This window comes from Dryobates pubescens, chromosome 11, assembly GCF_014839835.1.
Source record: "Dryobates pubescens isolate bDryPub1 chromosome 11, bDryPub1.pri, whole genome shotgun sequence".
Classification (NCBI taxonomy): domain Eukaryota; kingdom Metazoa; phylum Chordata; class Aves; order Piciformes; family Picidae; genus Dryobates; species Dryobates pubescens.
In genome coordinates, this window is record NC_071622.1 from 28,053,900 (window position 1) to 28,071,026 (window position 17,127).

The 17,127-nt window shown below is 46.9% G+C and overlaps 1 protein-coding gene across 5 annotated transcripts in view; it reads right to left on the bottom strand.

Moving 5' to 3' along the window:
* Positions 1–17,127, bottom strand: part of PDE4B (phosphodiesterase 4B) — a 288,183-nt gene that overhangs the window by 214,469 nt on the left and 56,587 nt on the right. The window lies entirely within an intron of this gene.

Here is a 17,127-nt window from a genome sequence, read left to right on the forward strand (position 1 = left end):
GACAGGCACAAACCGGAACCCTGAAAGTTCCATCTGAACAGGAGGAGAAACTTTCTTGGTGTGAGGGTGCTGGAGCCCTGGAGTAGGCTGCCCACAGAGGTTGTGGAGAGATTCCAAACCCAGCTGGGCATTGTGATGCTGGGCAAGCTGCTGTGGGTGTCCCTGCTTTAGCAAGGGGTATGGACTGGACAGCCTCCAGAGGTCCCTTCCAACCCCAAGCATGCTGGGATTCTATGACAGCACAACACTTCTGTTAGCCAGGAGAAAAGGCAGCGGAGGACTATGGGTCCTAGACTTGCAGGGCTAACTTCTTCGTAAATATGCATCTTCCAGTGCTACCTTCCCTCTCCATGATGTATCAGCTCCTCTCTGTTGGTCTTTCTTTGCCATTATGCCCACACAATCACCCTCATTTTCATTGTTTTCATTGTTTCAGAAGAATGTATGAGGAACTCTCCTACTGTTACAAGAGATCTTTTCACCATCATAATGGTGGTGAGATCTCTTGAGACAGTAGGGCTGTTCTTCATACATTCTTCTCAACACTGAAGGACATTTGTCTTGCATCAGTTAAATAATGGAGTGATCTGGGGGTGGGTTTGGGAGTGAGGTGTAGGGGTTTTTTTGTGGTAAGGACATCATCTCCGTTTGTTACCAGCTGTCTTTGAGAGCCAAGAGATAAATAATGCCTTGGTGGCTCTGATTCAGAAACAAGCAACATTTGCAGCTTCCATCAATTCCATCTGGAGCTGAAGGAGCTCAGTATCAAATCAAAAAGAGCTGCCTTGGAATAATTTATGAGTGCACTGTGACCTCTTGATGGTGTTTACTGGATGTATACATTGGTTTCATCTAACAGCAAACTGCTGGGAAAGCAAGCAGCCAGCCCAACCAGGGCTGGAGGCAGCCAGGCTGCAGGCACCAGAGGGACAACACAAGAGCCATTTATTTTCATGCTCCACCTCTAACCCTAGCAGCTCCACAAAATAGTTTAAGGGGATCCAGCCTGACAATGCAGACCTTGACTAGATTTAAAAGGACGTGTTCCTTAAGGGGGAAGAGAAAGCTTTGGAAAACAGACCAATACTCAGCTCTCCCCACGTTAAGGGTGTCCGTGGCTTGTCATCGGCAATTTACAGTGATCATCGTTGGGTGTAACGGCTTCTTGCTTTGAAAACTTCCCTGCTTTAGTCAACCACTACACAAATACATCCAGGATGCTGCCTCTGATAACCACGAGCAAACCCAGTTCATCTCCAGTGCACTGCAGTCCACCTATGCAATGGGAGAAGCCAAAGCTCTCTGCCTCAAACTGAAAAGCTAATGTTTCCCAGCTACAACACCCTCTGATCCCACACGCCTCCTTCCCAAAACCAGCACTCAAGCAATGGGGATAAGGACAGAGCCACAGACATGATCACAGACTGAAATCCTGCACTAGGAGCCCTGGGGGAAAGCTGGAGAGGCACAGCACCCAGGTAGTCCCAGCCTGGTCTGATGGATGGGGCATGAGGACACCACTGCCTTCGGTGCCATGAAGGATGCTACAAGCTCTACTGTGGTGACAACCCTCAGGAAATCAAGCCCTTGTACATAGCCTGAAAGTACATACGATGAAAATGCTCGTGACGGTAAGAACTGAGCACTTCAGGAGCATGAGCCTCCCTAGGACTACCTGCTCCATCTGGTTTTCACACAAATGTTTCTATTTCCTACCCATCTAGCTTGCTTGAGAGGGGCCAGAACAAGCCAGATGGGCTGAGAACCTCTGAAATGAGCAGTCACAAGTTAACATGCAGAAATTAGATCCTCAGCTGATCACAAACCTGCGTATGAACTCCCTACAGTGGGACTCCGAGTCGCTCCCAGCCATTAACAGAAACCCTGCAAATCTCCCACTGATCACCATGCCATGGATCCATCAGCACAGAGGTGTCTCCATCTGTGGTGCCTAGGAACAGCTTTGATTTTATGACAGAGGAAACACAACTCTAACTCAGTCTACCCATACTGATGGTCAATTTGCTGGTTTCTGCTCCTGTGAGAGCTGCAGGATCAACAGTCCTTGGTAGAAATAAGAACACAGCCTGAGGTTTGAGGTGAGGGAATACCACAGCAAGGTGTATGCTCAGAGGAGTAAAATCTCCTAAGCTAAGGTTACCTGGAGCTGGAAGAAGAGATAGCAATACACAGAGAGAGATCTAAGTCATAGAATCCTAGAAAATCAGAAGTCCTTTGGTTGGAAGAGACCTTTAACATCCAACCACTCACCCAGTATTGCCAGGTCACCACTAAACCATGTCCCTCAGCACCACATCTCCATGGTTTTTAAGTCTCTCCAGGGATAGAGATTCCACCACTGGCCTGAGCAGCCCAGGACAGGCCTTGACAACCCTCAAAGGGAAGAAATTATTCCTCATGTCCAACTTAAACTTCCCCTGAGCTATTTCCTCTTGTCCTGTCACTGGTTTCTTGGAAGAAGAGACCAACCCCCGCTGGCTCCAATCTCCTTTCAGGAAGTTGTAAAGAGCCAGAAGGTCTCCCCTCCGCCTCCTTTTCTCCAGGCTCAACAAGCCCAGTTCCCTCAACCGCTCCCTCACCAGACCTGTTCTCCAGACCCTTCAAACAGTCACAGTTGCCCTTCTCTGGGCCTTCTCCAGCACCTCAATCTGACCATCATTCCAGAAACTCCATTTGGATTCAGGCTTTGGAGGAAGTTTTGTCCCTCTCAGGTGAGGACCTGAGGTTAGTAACCTGCACACTTACTTCGTCCAAGGTCTTCCTATCTGCCAGGGTTTGTGAACACCTAACGAACTGCCTGTCAGCCTCAGCAGTACAGCATCTGCTTCTCTGTTAGACTTCAGTGCCGGCTATCACATCTCTGTAAAACCACCCTTCAGAGATTCAAATGCCTGTTTCCCCAAAAGCTGCAAACATACAGGCAGACTATCACTGTTCAAGTGCCACAAAAAGCAAGATGGGGATTAATTTGTCCAGCTATGAAAATGAAATGGAGTAAATGCAGGTTCTGATGCTCTCCTTTCAGACTGCATGAATTTCAGGGGAAATAAGAAATGTTCACAGCAGGAGGCACTTGTGTTATAGCCCTACCTTCTCTTCAGAAACCAAAATTGTATCCTGAAAAATCAAGTTCCCGTGGATTTGCATAACAATAGGATTTGCTGTGAAGAGGCTTGGGTAGTGTGCTCTGGCAGAAGTGTTTCACAAGCCCATGCTGTTGAGAACCTGTGCTGGAAAGCCTTATATAAAAGTATCTGCTTCTGGTGGCTCAGTGCTGGAGCTCTCCTCAGGCGTTTTGGAGTTCCTTCCCTGCCCAGTGTTGTAGATGTGTGTCACAGAATCACAGAATTGTTTGGGTTGGAAAAAACCTCTAAGATCACTGAGTTCAACCATCAACCCAACACCACCATGGCTACTAAACCATGTCCCCAAGTGCCATGGCCACACATTTCTTGAACACCTTGGATGGTGACTCCACCACCTCCCTGGGCAGCCTGTTCCCACTCCTGAGATGTCAAATCACTGACCAGAAGGGGTGTTTTCCTATGGACATGCTAGAAGCACAGAGCAGACAATATACTTTTTCTGATTTGCCCAGCTGGCCAAGCCAAACAGCACCCTGGCTTGGATCAACAACACTGTGGCCAGCAGGACCAGGACAGTCATTGTCCCTCCCCTGGACTCAGCACTGATGAGTCCACAGCTTGAATACTGGGTTCAGGTTTGGGCCTGACAAGTCTCTCAAGAATTGTCTCTTCCAACCACAAAGCTCTTGAATTCCAGAGCTGGAACTGCTAAAGAACAGCCTGGCATGCTAGTGACAAACAGTGAGATTTACTGTGGTGTCCAACTCCTCCTGTCCCAGTCTGTTTTTTGCCATGGCTCTGTGTTCCTTGCCAACCTCTTCTTGAGTTTCCACATGTCATATTTGACTAGTTTTCCTTCTCCATCCCATCCAGAAAAAAGAAAGAAAAAAAGCTACTCAAGATGATTGATCATCTAAGCAATGCAGGGCACAATGCTTTTATCCTGTTCATTTTGTTAACTCCTCCCCCACATCTTGTCTTGTCTGCTGAAAAAGGGAAGCTCTCTGCAGAACACAGCACCAAAAAACAGAACTGCAATCATGGAATCACAGAATCCTGTGTGGGAAAAGACCTCAAGGACCTTTAAAGTGTCCAGTGTTGGGGACTCTACCACTTCCTTGGGGAGATGATTCCAGTAGCCAATTATTCTCGTGAAAAATGTTCCTCTTGTGTCCAATTAGAACCTCCCCAGGAGGAACTTCTACCCACTACCTCTCATCCTTCCATGGGACTCCTTGTGAAAAGGGAGTCTCTATCTTTGCAGACATAATTTGTAGGTCTACAATAAGCATTAACTTGAACAATAATTCATCATCATTTTAAGGAACAGAGACCTGAAAGCATCCTTCAACCTACAAAGACCTTCTGAACTAGTAACTAATGACAAGACAAGAGGTAAAGGCCTCAAGTTGCCCCAGAGGAGGTTTAAGTTGGATATTAGGATGATTTTCTGCACTGTAAGAGTGGTCAGGCATTGGAACAGGCTGCCCAGGGAGGTGGTGGAGTCACCATCCCTGGAGGCATTCAAGAAACCTGTGGACATGGCACTTAGGGACATGGATTAGTGCTCATGGAGCTGTTGGGCAGAATGTTGGACTTGATGATCTTAGAGGTCTTTTCACAGAATCACCAAGGTTGGAAGAGACCTCAAAGATCATCAAGTGCAACCTGTCACCACAGACCCCATGACTAAACCATGGCACCAAGTGCTATGTCCAATCCCCTCCTGAACACCTACAGGGATGGTGACTCCACCACCTCCCTGGGCAGCACATTCCAAGGGCTAACAACTCTCTCTGTGAAGAACTTTCTCCTCACCTCGAGCCTAAACTTCCCCTGGCACAGCTTGAGACTGTGTCCCCTTGTTCTGGTGCTGGTTGCTTGAGAGAAGAGACCAACTCCCTCCTGGCTACAACCACCCTTCAGGTAGTTGTAGAGGGCAATGAGGTCACCCCTGAGCCTCCTCTTCTCCAGGCTAAACAACCCCAGCTCCCTCAGCCTCTCCTCACAGGGCTTGTGCTCAAGGCCTCTCACCAGCCTCGTTGCCCTTCTCTGGACATGTTCAAGTGTCTCATTCCAACCTGCAATGATTCTATAACATTGCCAGTTTTCCTCAGACCTCATTGCTTTGGCAGGAGCTCCGGAGCACACCAGGCTCAGCACAGTTTCAGACTTCCCAGTTACCTTTGCAATAATGAATCCAATAAAACCCCAAGAGCTAATTTTGCATTATTGCTCTGAAGGAAAACTTTCCCTCTCACCTAATGAAGTTGTCCATCACTGTGCAATCATTACCTGCCTATGCACAATGTCGGCAGGTTCATTAAAGCTTTGTGAAACCAAGTAGCAGCACAAAATGTTTCTAATTATCACAGAGCTCTTGATATGGGCCTTGATAGATTGAAAAGGCAGCAAGCAACCCTTAATTTACAAACTACATTCTGCAGGCTCGCACAAGAACACACAATAAGTAGAATGATCCTCGGGTAAAAACAACACTAAGATAGCATAAAAGGAGAGCAGTTCGTCAACATTTTGGTTGTTCTTGCACTTTGTGAACCTGTGCCTGTGTAAAAGTCCTGCCTGAGCTGAGAGAGAGAGAAAATAAATTAAAAACCTAACAGATTTCTGTTTTCTTTGACTGATAAAATGAGATTTATGTCTCCTTATGTTTCCTTTCAGGAGGTATGTGTTCAGATGTACAGCGTGCTCACTTTACCATGCCAACGTCTAGACAGTGAGCTGCATCCCAAATCAACAAAACAGGAATCCACGAAGCTACCTAACCAAGACAATTCCCCTAATGAGGGGCCTGGAGCATCTCTGTGAGGAGGAAGGGCTGAGAGACCTGGGGCTGTTGAGCCTGCAGAAGAGCAGCCTCAGAGCGGACCTACTCAACACTCAGCAAGAGCTAGAGAGAGGATGGGGCCAGACTCTTGCCAGAAGTACCCAGTGACAGGACATGGGGCAACAGACACAAACTGGAACCCAGGAGGTTCCATCTGAACAGGAGGAAAATATTCTTTGTTGTGAGGCTGCTGTAGCCCTGGAGCAGGCTGCCCAATGAGGAATCTCTGGAGAGATTCCAAACCTGCCTGGCCATTGTGATTCTGTGCAAGCTGCTGTGGGTGCCCCTGCTTTAGCGGGGGGGGGGGGGGGGGGAATGTTTGAACTGAATGATCTCCAGAGGTCACTTCCAAATCCCACAACACTGGGATTCTGTGATGCTGTAAATTTTTCAGGGTGTGCATACCTGAGAGTCTACCTGCAACATTTTTATTCATTTATTTTATCCTTTTGTAGCTCTGCATCATGATGCACCACACACAACCACATACCAAAAAAAAATAAATCACCATCCTAGCAAAGACTGAACCATGTCATGCTGGAAGCACATGGAGCTGTGGAAAGAGCCACAAAAAACCTCTTTCCCCACACAAGCACAGATTGATTCAGGGCAAAGTGATAAAATGGTTGCCATTTAATTCAGTTCACCACCATGCCGATATTTTGCCTTCACAGCATTTACATCTGGTGTGGAGAAAGCTGCAATAAATTGGTCCAACATGAGAAAATGCAACTTGTTGGCTCAGGAAAGAAAAAAGCAAAAAGAGGCAGAAAGCCTTTATACAATGTTAGGTTGAACATATAAAGGTAATATTCAGATCCAGAGAAGGCAGGCATCCCAATTCTACCCGTAAAAGCTCTTCTTCTCCAGTCCAATTAAGTTGTAGGCAGCATCAAAACAGGCAGCTTCCTTAAGCAGCAGATTATTATGGCAATAACATTAAAAAAAAATACCTAAAAAATAAAATCCACGTCCCCACTGCTTTCTTTGCCAAGGACAGCAAAGCCAGCTGGCTGCTGCTGCTTCTACAGAGAGAGAAGCTGCTGAGATAGAGGCTGCTGGATCCATCTGGCAGCAGGGTCAGTTAGTCCAGCCCTTCAGTTGTTACCCCCTTGGCTCCCTCTGGCCACCTCAGCTCCACCATTCATCCCTTGGCTCCCTCTGGCCACCTCAGCTCCACCATTCATCCCTTGGCTCCCTCTGGCCACCTCAGCTCCACCATTCATCCCTTGGCTCCCTCTGGCCATCCATATCAGCTCTACTCTTTGTGGTAGGGTCCCATCTCTGAAGCAACAGAAGGTTTGAAAGTTCTTTTCCAACTCTGATGTTTGAGATGTCAAAACACACCTCAAACTGTATATTTTTGGTTTCTCAGAGCTGCCCCCTCCTCTTATCTGGATGCCTTTCCTCTCTCCTTAACTCATTTAACGACTGAATAGAAACTACTCACTCCTGTCAGCCTTCTTGCTCCAAGTTCTTCATACTTTGGTCAATTAATTTTATTGGAAGTAGAACTAAAAGCAATCTGTATTCCTATTTAAGTGCACCACCCCAGTGACATGGAAAATGGGAGAATAGAATTGTAGAACCGTTTTGGTTTGGGAAGTTACAATGTGAAAATTAGAGCTGCTCCTTGTTTGCTATTGGACTGTCTGAATGGCAGCGGTCAACAGCTTGCTGTGCAGATGGAGATGGGGGACAAGTGGTGTCCCTTCAGGGTCTGTACTGAGAGCAGTGTTGCTCAGTATCTCAGTCAATGATATTGACTGCAAGATTGAGTGCACCCTCAGCAGGTTTCACAGAACCACAGGAAACATCCAGTTGGAAGAGACCCCAAAGATCATCCAGTCCAACCTCTGACCCAGTACTGAAGGGTCAACACTAAACCACGTCCCTAAGTACCAGGTCCACAAGCTTCTTAAACACCTCCAGGGACAATGACTATACTATCATGGGCACACCATTCCAATGTCTGCTAACCCTCTCTGTGAAGAAGTATTTCTCAGCATGCAGCCTGAACCTCCCCAGTACAGCCTGAAACCATTTCCTCCGGTCCCGTCACTTGCCACCCAGGAGAAGAGGCTGCCCCCTCCTCGCTTCAACCTCCCTTCATGTAGTTGTAGAGAGTAATGAGGTCTCCCCTCAGCCTCCTCTTCTACAGACTGAACAACCCCAGCTCCCTCAGGATGTTCCTCACCTGTTCTCCAGACCCTTCACCAGCCTCATTGTCCTTCTCTAGACGCACTCCAGCACCTCAATATCTCTCTTGTAGTGAGGGGCCCAGAACTGAACACAATACTCGAAGTGTGGCCTCACCAGTGCTGAGCACAGGGGAATCATAGAATCAACCAGGATGGAAAAGACCTCAGAGATCATCAAAGTCCAACCTATGATCACCTCCCTGCTCCTGCCGGCCACCATGTTTCTAATTCAAGCCAGGATGCCGTTGGCTTTCCTGGGCACCCTGCTGACTCACACTCAATCAGCCTCTCTGACTCGCAGCCTTCCAACCTGAGGTGATCTGTAAAGGGGCATGACACACAAAATGTCCACCTCCAACCTGAGCCCAGCTGGTGGCTCGCTGTGATGTCACCAAGCTCCTGATTCAACAGGCAGCCCTGCCCGGCAGGCCTGAGCGCCGCAGCACAACAGACGGCTGCAGCTGGTAATCAATAATAGACGTTTCTCTCGTGTACTCAAACAGTGACACACAGGCATCGTGCTAAAGCAAAACCAGACTGCTGCAAAAGCAGCTGGTCATGTTTTGGGGGTAAAATATTGTCATAGCTACCCATAGAAAAAAGAATATTAATTCAAGTGAAATATGGGTTTGTTTTCCAAGGAATGCATGCACAGATTCAGTTTCTTCTCTCAGATAAACCTCCAGCACTGGAACAAATCTTGAAGGTTTTATGTTTCTCAACTTTTGTTTGGTCTCTCAAGACTACAGGAAGGTATTGCTGAGGGGCAAAGCAGGTATTAAGCAATGTAAGACTAAGGCTCTAGAGAAAAAACAATGTATTAGCTGATTATTTTTTTTTCTTCTTATGGTTAAAAAAAAAAAAGAAATTAAATTTTTAAACAAAGAAAAAATCCCAACTATGCTTTGGTGTGTGTTAGACAAAACACTTGATCCATCTACTGGTATCCCCTGATAAAGAGATCAAGGCCAGGTTGGACAGCCCTGGAGCAACCTGGTTTAGAGGAAGGTGCCCCACCCGTGGCAGAAGGGTTGGAACAAGAGGGCAGATTTAGACTGCAGATTAGGAAGAAATTCTTGGCAGTGAGGGTGGTGAGACACTGCAACAGGTTGCTCAAGAGGCTGTGGATGCCCCCTCCCTGCAGGAGTTCAAGGCCAGGCTGGATGAGGCCTTGAGCAACCTGCTCTAGTGGGAGGTGTCCTTGCCCATGGCACAGGAGTTGGAACTAGAATAGCTTTAAGGTCCCTTCCAACCCAAAGCCAAACCTACCTGTGATAAACAGAGGCTTTCCCTGCGGTGTGGTACCCAACACCTCCACTGTGCTGGGGTTCTGGGATTCTCTGAAATCCACTCACCAGGGAGTGAGCAGAGCATTTGCTGTGACACTCTCTTAGGTCACCTCTGCAAAGAACATGGTCCATGTTTTATGCTGAACTGAATTTTTTACTACAATAGAATGCCCACACTATGATCATTATAGAAGAACCTACAAACCCAACTTGCCAAACCACAGATTCACAGATTGCACTGGGTTGGGATGGGGCCTGAACCACATCTGAGCACTCTGTTCCAGTATTTCACCACCCTCACATGTGTGCAGAACTTCCTCCTGATGTCCAACCTAAATTTCCCCTGTTCCAGTTTCAAACCATTGCCTCTCATTCTATCACCACAGGCCCCTCTAAACAGTCCCTCCCCAGCTTTCCTGTAGGTCCCCTTCAGATATTGAAAACAGCTCTAAGACCTCTCCAGAGCCTCCTCTTCTCCAGGCTGAACAGTTTAAATTCTTTCAGCCTGTCTTGACAGGACACCCCTAAACCTTCACCATGTGACATCAAACCATCCCATCATTGTGATGTTCTCCCAAGGTAATACCAGACAATACAAGCCAAACATGGAGATCCTTGAGGAGTGCTGGCTGTGCTTATTTACAACTCAAAAAGCTGAAAATCATTGAAACCCCACAATGCTGGACCAGAGACTGTAGAGCTCTGCAGTGAAGCTAATCTACACTGCATAAATTATGTGGCAGACACATTCCTGGTGTATCAGTCTGTCCTGGCAACCAACTCGAGCACGTAAAGAGCCAACTGTACCTCCTGGAAACACACAGCACCAATCTGTAGATGCTATCACAAAGGCAACTTTCACACATCAACACAAGCTTTCCACAAAGCTCAATTCAACAGCAAAGCTTGCCTAAGAAACCATCTTGGCAAAGAAATCACTAACTTTGTAGTTAAGCCTGGGTATGAGAGTCGGAGGGTAGGGATTCTCCAGGCAGGTCTCAGTCACCACAGTAAGTCATGAAACCTCTCTGAATCTATATTCATAGAATGCTTTAGGTTGGAAGGGACCTTTAAAGGTCAACTAGTCCAACCTCCCTGCAGTGAGCAGAGACATAAACTGGAGCAGGGTAAAATTAGGTTGGACATCAGGAGGAAATTCTTTACAATGACAGTGGTAACACACTGGAACAGGTTACCCAGAGATGTGGCTGAGGCCCTATCACTGGAGACATTCGAGATCAGACTTGATGTCTGGTGGGCAGCCTGATCTAGCTGGAGGTGTCCCTGCTGACTGCAGGGGGTTTGGACATCATGGCCTTTGAGGGTCCCTTCCAACCCAATGCAATCTGTGAATCTGCAATGAGAGCAGGTTGATTCCTGCACACATCAAAACCTACTTCAAGATATCTCCAACTCCAGCAACAGTGTGGATTTCTCCAAGAAGGGATTCACTCTCTTCCTCTCTCTGACAAAGGTCTGAATCTGTCAGAATCAAACAATCATAAATATAACTATCTGTTGCACTTAGCTGGAATCTTTAACAGCTGCTGAGTATTTTAATACCACATTTTCCTACATAAGTGGGCAAGGGCTGGCAGAAGTTTCTCCTTACTGTCCTCTGTGGTTACAGACAGAATTTGGAGGCACTCCTTGCAGTCAGAGCAGATGTCAAGCCTGCACAGTGGGTTCTGCATTTGTTGTGTGTGCTTATTTCTGCTGTCTGAAGAGCTCCAGCCTCCTCACCCTCCTGTCCTTTGGAATCCTTCCTGCCACTCACTGCTAGCACTCAGGAACTCTCCTCAGGACAGATGGGAGAACATACTCAGCAGAGGAAAACAGAAGAACCTTCTGGTTTTTCCCCATCCTTTTCCCTACTCCCTTCAGTTTGTTTCTCCTAGGACTTCCCATAGATAACTGAGCAACGCGGAGTGTCCAATACCAGTCCCACTCCTAAAGAGAAACTCCAGAAAGCAAGAGAATCGTCTTATTTCTCAAAAATAAACTTGAAATTATACGAATAGGCAGTGAGAAACCAGGCAGATCAGCTCAAAGCACAGACAGGGGTGTTATTCAATCCTGAAGTACGGAAATGTGTGCTGCTACATAAATACAGCGAGGCTGAAACAGGTCCAAAAGCAAATCATGCAGTACTGCCGGAGAGGTAACTGCCCAAATACTGACTAGAGATGGCCAGGAGACCTCAGATCAGGAGCTCTGGTGCAGGGGATGCCAGCACAGGGTAGAGGCCACAGCATTGCAGTTGGAGGGGGTAGGGCTTGGTCCTGAAATGGACTCCAGGAGGGGTAATTGTTTCAGTATAAAAAGACCTCTAAGACTGCTCAGTCCAACCTAACACCTCTATGATCATTAAGCCATGTTCAAAGCGCCACATCCACGTGCTTCTTGAACACCTCCAGGGATGGTGACTCCACCACCTCCCTCCCTGGACAGCTTTTTCTGATGCCCAGGAACCCACTCTGTGAAGAATTGTTTCCTAATCTCCAATCTAAACATCCCCTGGCGCAATTTCAGGCCTTCTCCTCTCGTTCTATCACCTGCTATTAGGGAGAAGAAACCAACCGCCACCTAACTCCAGCCTCCTCTCTGGGAGTCGTAGAGAACAATGGTATCTCCCCTCAGCCTTCTCTTCTCCAGACTAAACAACCCCAGATCCCTCAGCTGCTCCTCACCAGCCCTGTTCTCCAGATCTTTCATCAGCTTTGTTGCCCATGTCTGGACATGCTCCAGCACCTCAATATCCTACCAGGAGCTCCACTCCACCACATGAGTTCTGTCCTGCAAGTTGTGCACAGCACCATAACACGACCAGATCACTGGGGAAATTTATGGATCTTCCAAATGCTTCAGGAATTCCAAGGACATACTCTCCAAATGTGAATTTCCTGAAGCACTATTCAATTGTGGGCTGCCACTAGGTCAAGCCTTTCTTATTTGGTTCTAGAAGCACAAGGATCAGAAAGAAAACCAAACTGTGATATCTTTTGATAGCTTTGATTTGTCTCTAGTATATTTTACATCTCCAAGCCATTAAATCCCTCAGTTGCTATTCACCAGGCTTAGAAACAACTCAAATGCTGCCCCTCAGAGTGGACTATGCCCTCCTATTGAACCCCTTGGATTCTACCACTGGGGATAAATGTATAATGAAAACTGATCATGCTTTCAACCAATTAAGGCTGGCATCTGAGGTACATTAGACATTGTGTTGTAGAAAGCAAATGCACGTCTGTGTTTCAGCTGCACTGAAGGATAAGCAAAAGAAAAGTCAGAGCAAAATGTTCTGCTGGACCCTCTCTGTCCTGGATTTTCTTTGTAACAGGTCTAAAGCAGAAAAATTTTTAAAAAGGAAAAAAAGTCAGGCTTAAAATGATGAGAGCAAAATGGGAATTAATTTGAAAAGAGCCATGTCATGGCTTAGGGCTGGGCCAGCCACTAGACAAGTGACAGACGTTTAAACACCTCTGCCTCCTAAAGGGAAGAGCAAAGGAAGAAGGCAGAGAGACTGATGGGGTGTGAAACAAACTAACCCAGCTGGGATGGAAAGAAGAGCAATGCCATGGAATAGAGACACAGAGACACCAATCCATATGGAACCCAACACCTGATGGCAATGATGGCACCATGGGCACCACTGATGCTGGGCGCAGGCACTGGGCAAGTCCCAGCCTCAACTCAGCAGCAGATGGGAACCAGACTCTGGAGCTGGATTCAGGAACACAGGGATGGGAATGGAAATCAGAAGGGACAGAGGCCTCCTGGGACATCAGCCAGGGAGAAAGAGGCTTGACCCTGGTGCTCCCTCAGCTATCTCCTGCAGGTGCCATCCAGGGGCTGAAATCCCTTGTTGGGCAGTTGAGGGTCCCCTGTGTTGGCCGTTCCTCCCCACAGGTACCACCTCTGCCTTCCTGCTCCCAGCATGGAACACAAGCTGTGGCAGTGCCCTTGGTGTGGGCAGGAGCGAGTCCAAGGCAGAAGCTTTCTGCAGCCCAGCCCAGGCAGTGCCTGTCCCCATCAGGTTCTCACTGCTGGCAGCAGCCCCCAGCTGCAGAAATCCACCCTAAGCCCCAGACAGTGCCAGCCCTGAGCAGAGGCTGAGCTCAGCAACTACAGCTCTGAGCAGAACCTGCTCTACCATGGCACTGACCAGGACACACCACAAAATCTTAGTTAAGAACAGCCACTAAACACCACAGTCTAGAAATCCGTGCACTGCACCGTGCACCACAGTCATAGAATCGTTTTGATTGGAAGAGACCTCTAAGATCAGCAAGTCCAACCATCCACCCCACACCACCATGGCCATTAAACCATGTCCCCACCTTCCACTTCCACATGTTCCTTGAACACCTCCAGGGATGGTGACTCTACCACCTCCCTAGGCATCCTGTTCCAGCACCTGTAGCCTGTGTGTTACAAAGTCGAACAAGGTTCCAAGCTGTATGAATACTGAAGAATTATTTATAATCTTGAGGATAAATATTGCAAGGTAAGTAAAACTGAGGAGCAGCAGAGTGCTCTTAGAAAATACTTTCTTTTAGAAGACATTGAGGATCTTCCAAGACATAGCTGAGCAGGACCTTTCTTTGGGTATAATCCCAAGGAAATTAACAGCATTAATGCTGCAAGACCTGTGGAAACTAAAAGCTATTTTTAAAGCTATTGCTTTGGAAGTCCTCAGGATAAGGCCAGGGTGAGTGAGAACAAACCTTGAACAGCAAAGAGGGAACCTGCCATTTCTTGCTTACATGAGACAGCTCCTTGGTAGCTCCTTGTCTTTTACAGATGTTGTCCTCTCTCTGGTGACCACAGAGGAAAACTCTGCAACTAGGGTGCACTGCATGAGCAAAATTTAGATAGCTGCTAACAGGTACTGCCTGCTCTTTCCCTCACAGGAGTCCCAAAATTCAAATGATAGGAGGAGACTGTCAGAAAGGAAGAAAAAGGATGTGAGCTTTCCCAGGCCAAAAATGCCAGAGGTAAGCAAAGAAGAATGACACTTGTGGCTTCTGGTGACCATTTTAAGACCAAAGGCTTAAGATGAGGCATCTGAAGATTGGACACAGCAACACCAGCCACTGTTAAAGGGTTTGGAGAAGGATCAGCCTGACAGATGCTTGAGGGCAACTCTGCTGACACACTGGTCATGAGAACTGGATCTTGAGGAAAATAGAGATTCACAGCGCAGAAGTATTTGAGTCATGGCCTTGTTTTTTAAAGGCAATCTGAAATTTGTGATGAGAGAGATTTCAGCAGCAGCAGAGAGAAGTTGAAAATGCATACCATTAGAAAAGAAGGATAATGCTTAGAAAAGGGAATTAGTTAGAGAAAGAAGAGGAAGGAAAGACAGCAAAGTGAAAATAAGCAGCAGAGAAGAGGGAGTAGAAGACTCATCAAGCAACATTAACAACAATGATAAAGGTGGTGAAAGATCATTTACCGCACCACCAACCCCAAAAGTGAGGAATTTCACTGTTTATGAGGCTATGGAAGTTACAGATTCTATGCTATCAGCAAAAATTCATTTCCTTGCTTCATATTACTGTGTTGATGATATTTCCTCTACATTTACTCCTGAGGCAACTCCTTTCCTACCCAGACACTACCTCCCAGCTCAACACAAAAGAGCACGTTACGTAAGTGGCATTTGTGCTCAGCACAGGTGATGATGTCTCCATGCACTGCACAATGAAATCACAGCTCAGAAGCAAATTCGGTTGTAGTAGATGGTGCTTCCAGCTCTGCACACAGGCAGGAATCAGACAGGCATGAAATGGAAAGAGTTTAATTTCCCTCCTGGTTTATAACATGCTAAAGCAAGCTGGAAATACTCTGGGTGTGTTTTCTGTGTGGACTGCATTAAACATGTCCTCACACTCACCCAGCCTTGCAAGGTTGATTTCTTTCACTTCCCCAGGAGTTTGCTTAACTAAAGTTAAAACACTTCAGTGCGGTTCAGAACCTGGTATTACAAACTTTAGACAGTGGGAAGAGTATGGAAACCTTTCAGCATTTCACTACAAAATGAACCCCAAGTAATCCCACCTCCTCTGCAAGCTGAGTAAGTGGAGATGATCAATTACATCTATAAATATGTGTGTGTGCAGCTGTATATAAATACACATCTCCCTAAACACATAGCTGTGAGTGGGGGTCAGCATTTTGCAGCAGGGGCAGCAGCAGCTGCAGAGTTGATCACTGGGACTAGCTGTGTTCTGTGGATGAAGCAGGACAATGCACTCAGCCTCCCTAGGAGGTGAGCAAGCAGGGATGGCAGCCATCAAGGTGTGAAGTGGCAGAGACACAAGCAAGTGATGTGGTCAGATTCACTTTATGCCATTTTCAGACCCACAGAGCAACCAGGGGCTCCAAACAGGTAGCTGAGCTAGGAGGAGCAGGGCACAAGGCAGCCTGGGCAAAACCTGGTAAAGCAGGAGTGTCATCTGTGAGCCTTCCCAGTCTGAGGGAGCCAGGTGAGGAGAAAGGGTAAGAATGAAGAATCTGACTGGGGAGGGTTGTGTGCAGCCAGCACAAACAAGGCTGGAGAAAATTAGTGGAGAAAGAGGCTGAGATGAATCTCAGGTTGCCCGGGGAGGCTGTAGATGTCCCCTCCCTGGAGGTCTTCAAGGCCAGGTTGGATGAAGCCTTGAACAAGCTGGTCTAGGTGTCTCTGCCCATGGCAGGGGGTTAGAACCACATCTTTAAGATCCCTTCCAAACCAAACCATTCTGTGATTCTATGAATCTTAGAGACAAACTGAAACTATGCAGGAGGGACTCAGGAGCAGAAGCTGCTTTCCTTTTAACAGTTGGGCCTGATAATCTCAAAGGTCTCTTACAACCAAAACAATTCTGTGATTATTTTTGTCACCAAACAATACAGACACCCTGTGCTGAGCCTGACCACACTGTGTGCTCTACAAATTCCCAGCAGTACCATCTCCCCACATCACAGATCTCTCCCAACATGCTAGCGGAGCAGCATCCCACTGCTTAAACATTGAGAGGTACGACAGATGTTGGAGGGAATTAACGTGCATAAACCTAAACACTACTGACTGCAACCAATTAAGATGCTGGAGGAAGCTAAAGACCATACTGAAGCCCTTACAGCACCAGTTTGGGTAGCTGGTATTACTGCCTGGATTAAGAGGAATAGTAATAATTAAAAACAAAAGGCCGAAAGTCTGCATGATTCTAGAATTCTGAGTGGAATTGAATGTTGCTCCCCCCCCAAATTCATTTCAAGCTGTGCTGAAAAATAATTTAGAAGGCAGCTAGTTCTCCCAGCTCTACTCAGTACAATCTCCTGCTATCAAAGTTTGGCTTTTCCTCTTATTTTTCCTACTGATCAACGGCACCAGTTGAATGCAAGAGCCACTAACCCACTCCGAGCAATTAGCAATTCACTTCAGGAGTAAAAACACCTTTGAAATATTTCAGCATTACCCAAACCATTTTAAAAGCATCTTCTGTCTGAAAAAGTAGCAGGTAAGGATGGGTGTTTGAGAGACCCTCAAACCCCTGGCCTGCGCGGAGAGAAATGGGACAGCTTCATCCTCTGATTCCATCTATGGATGAGCAAGGGTTTAACGTTCACCTTACTCAGAGTTCTCTGCTTTAATTCCTACAGTCAGCTGGTGCATACTGATACAGACTTTTGGA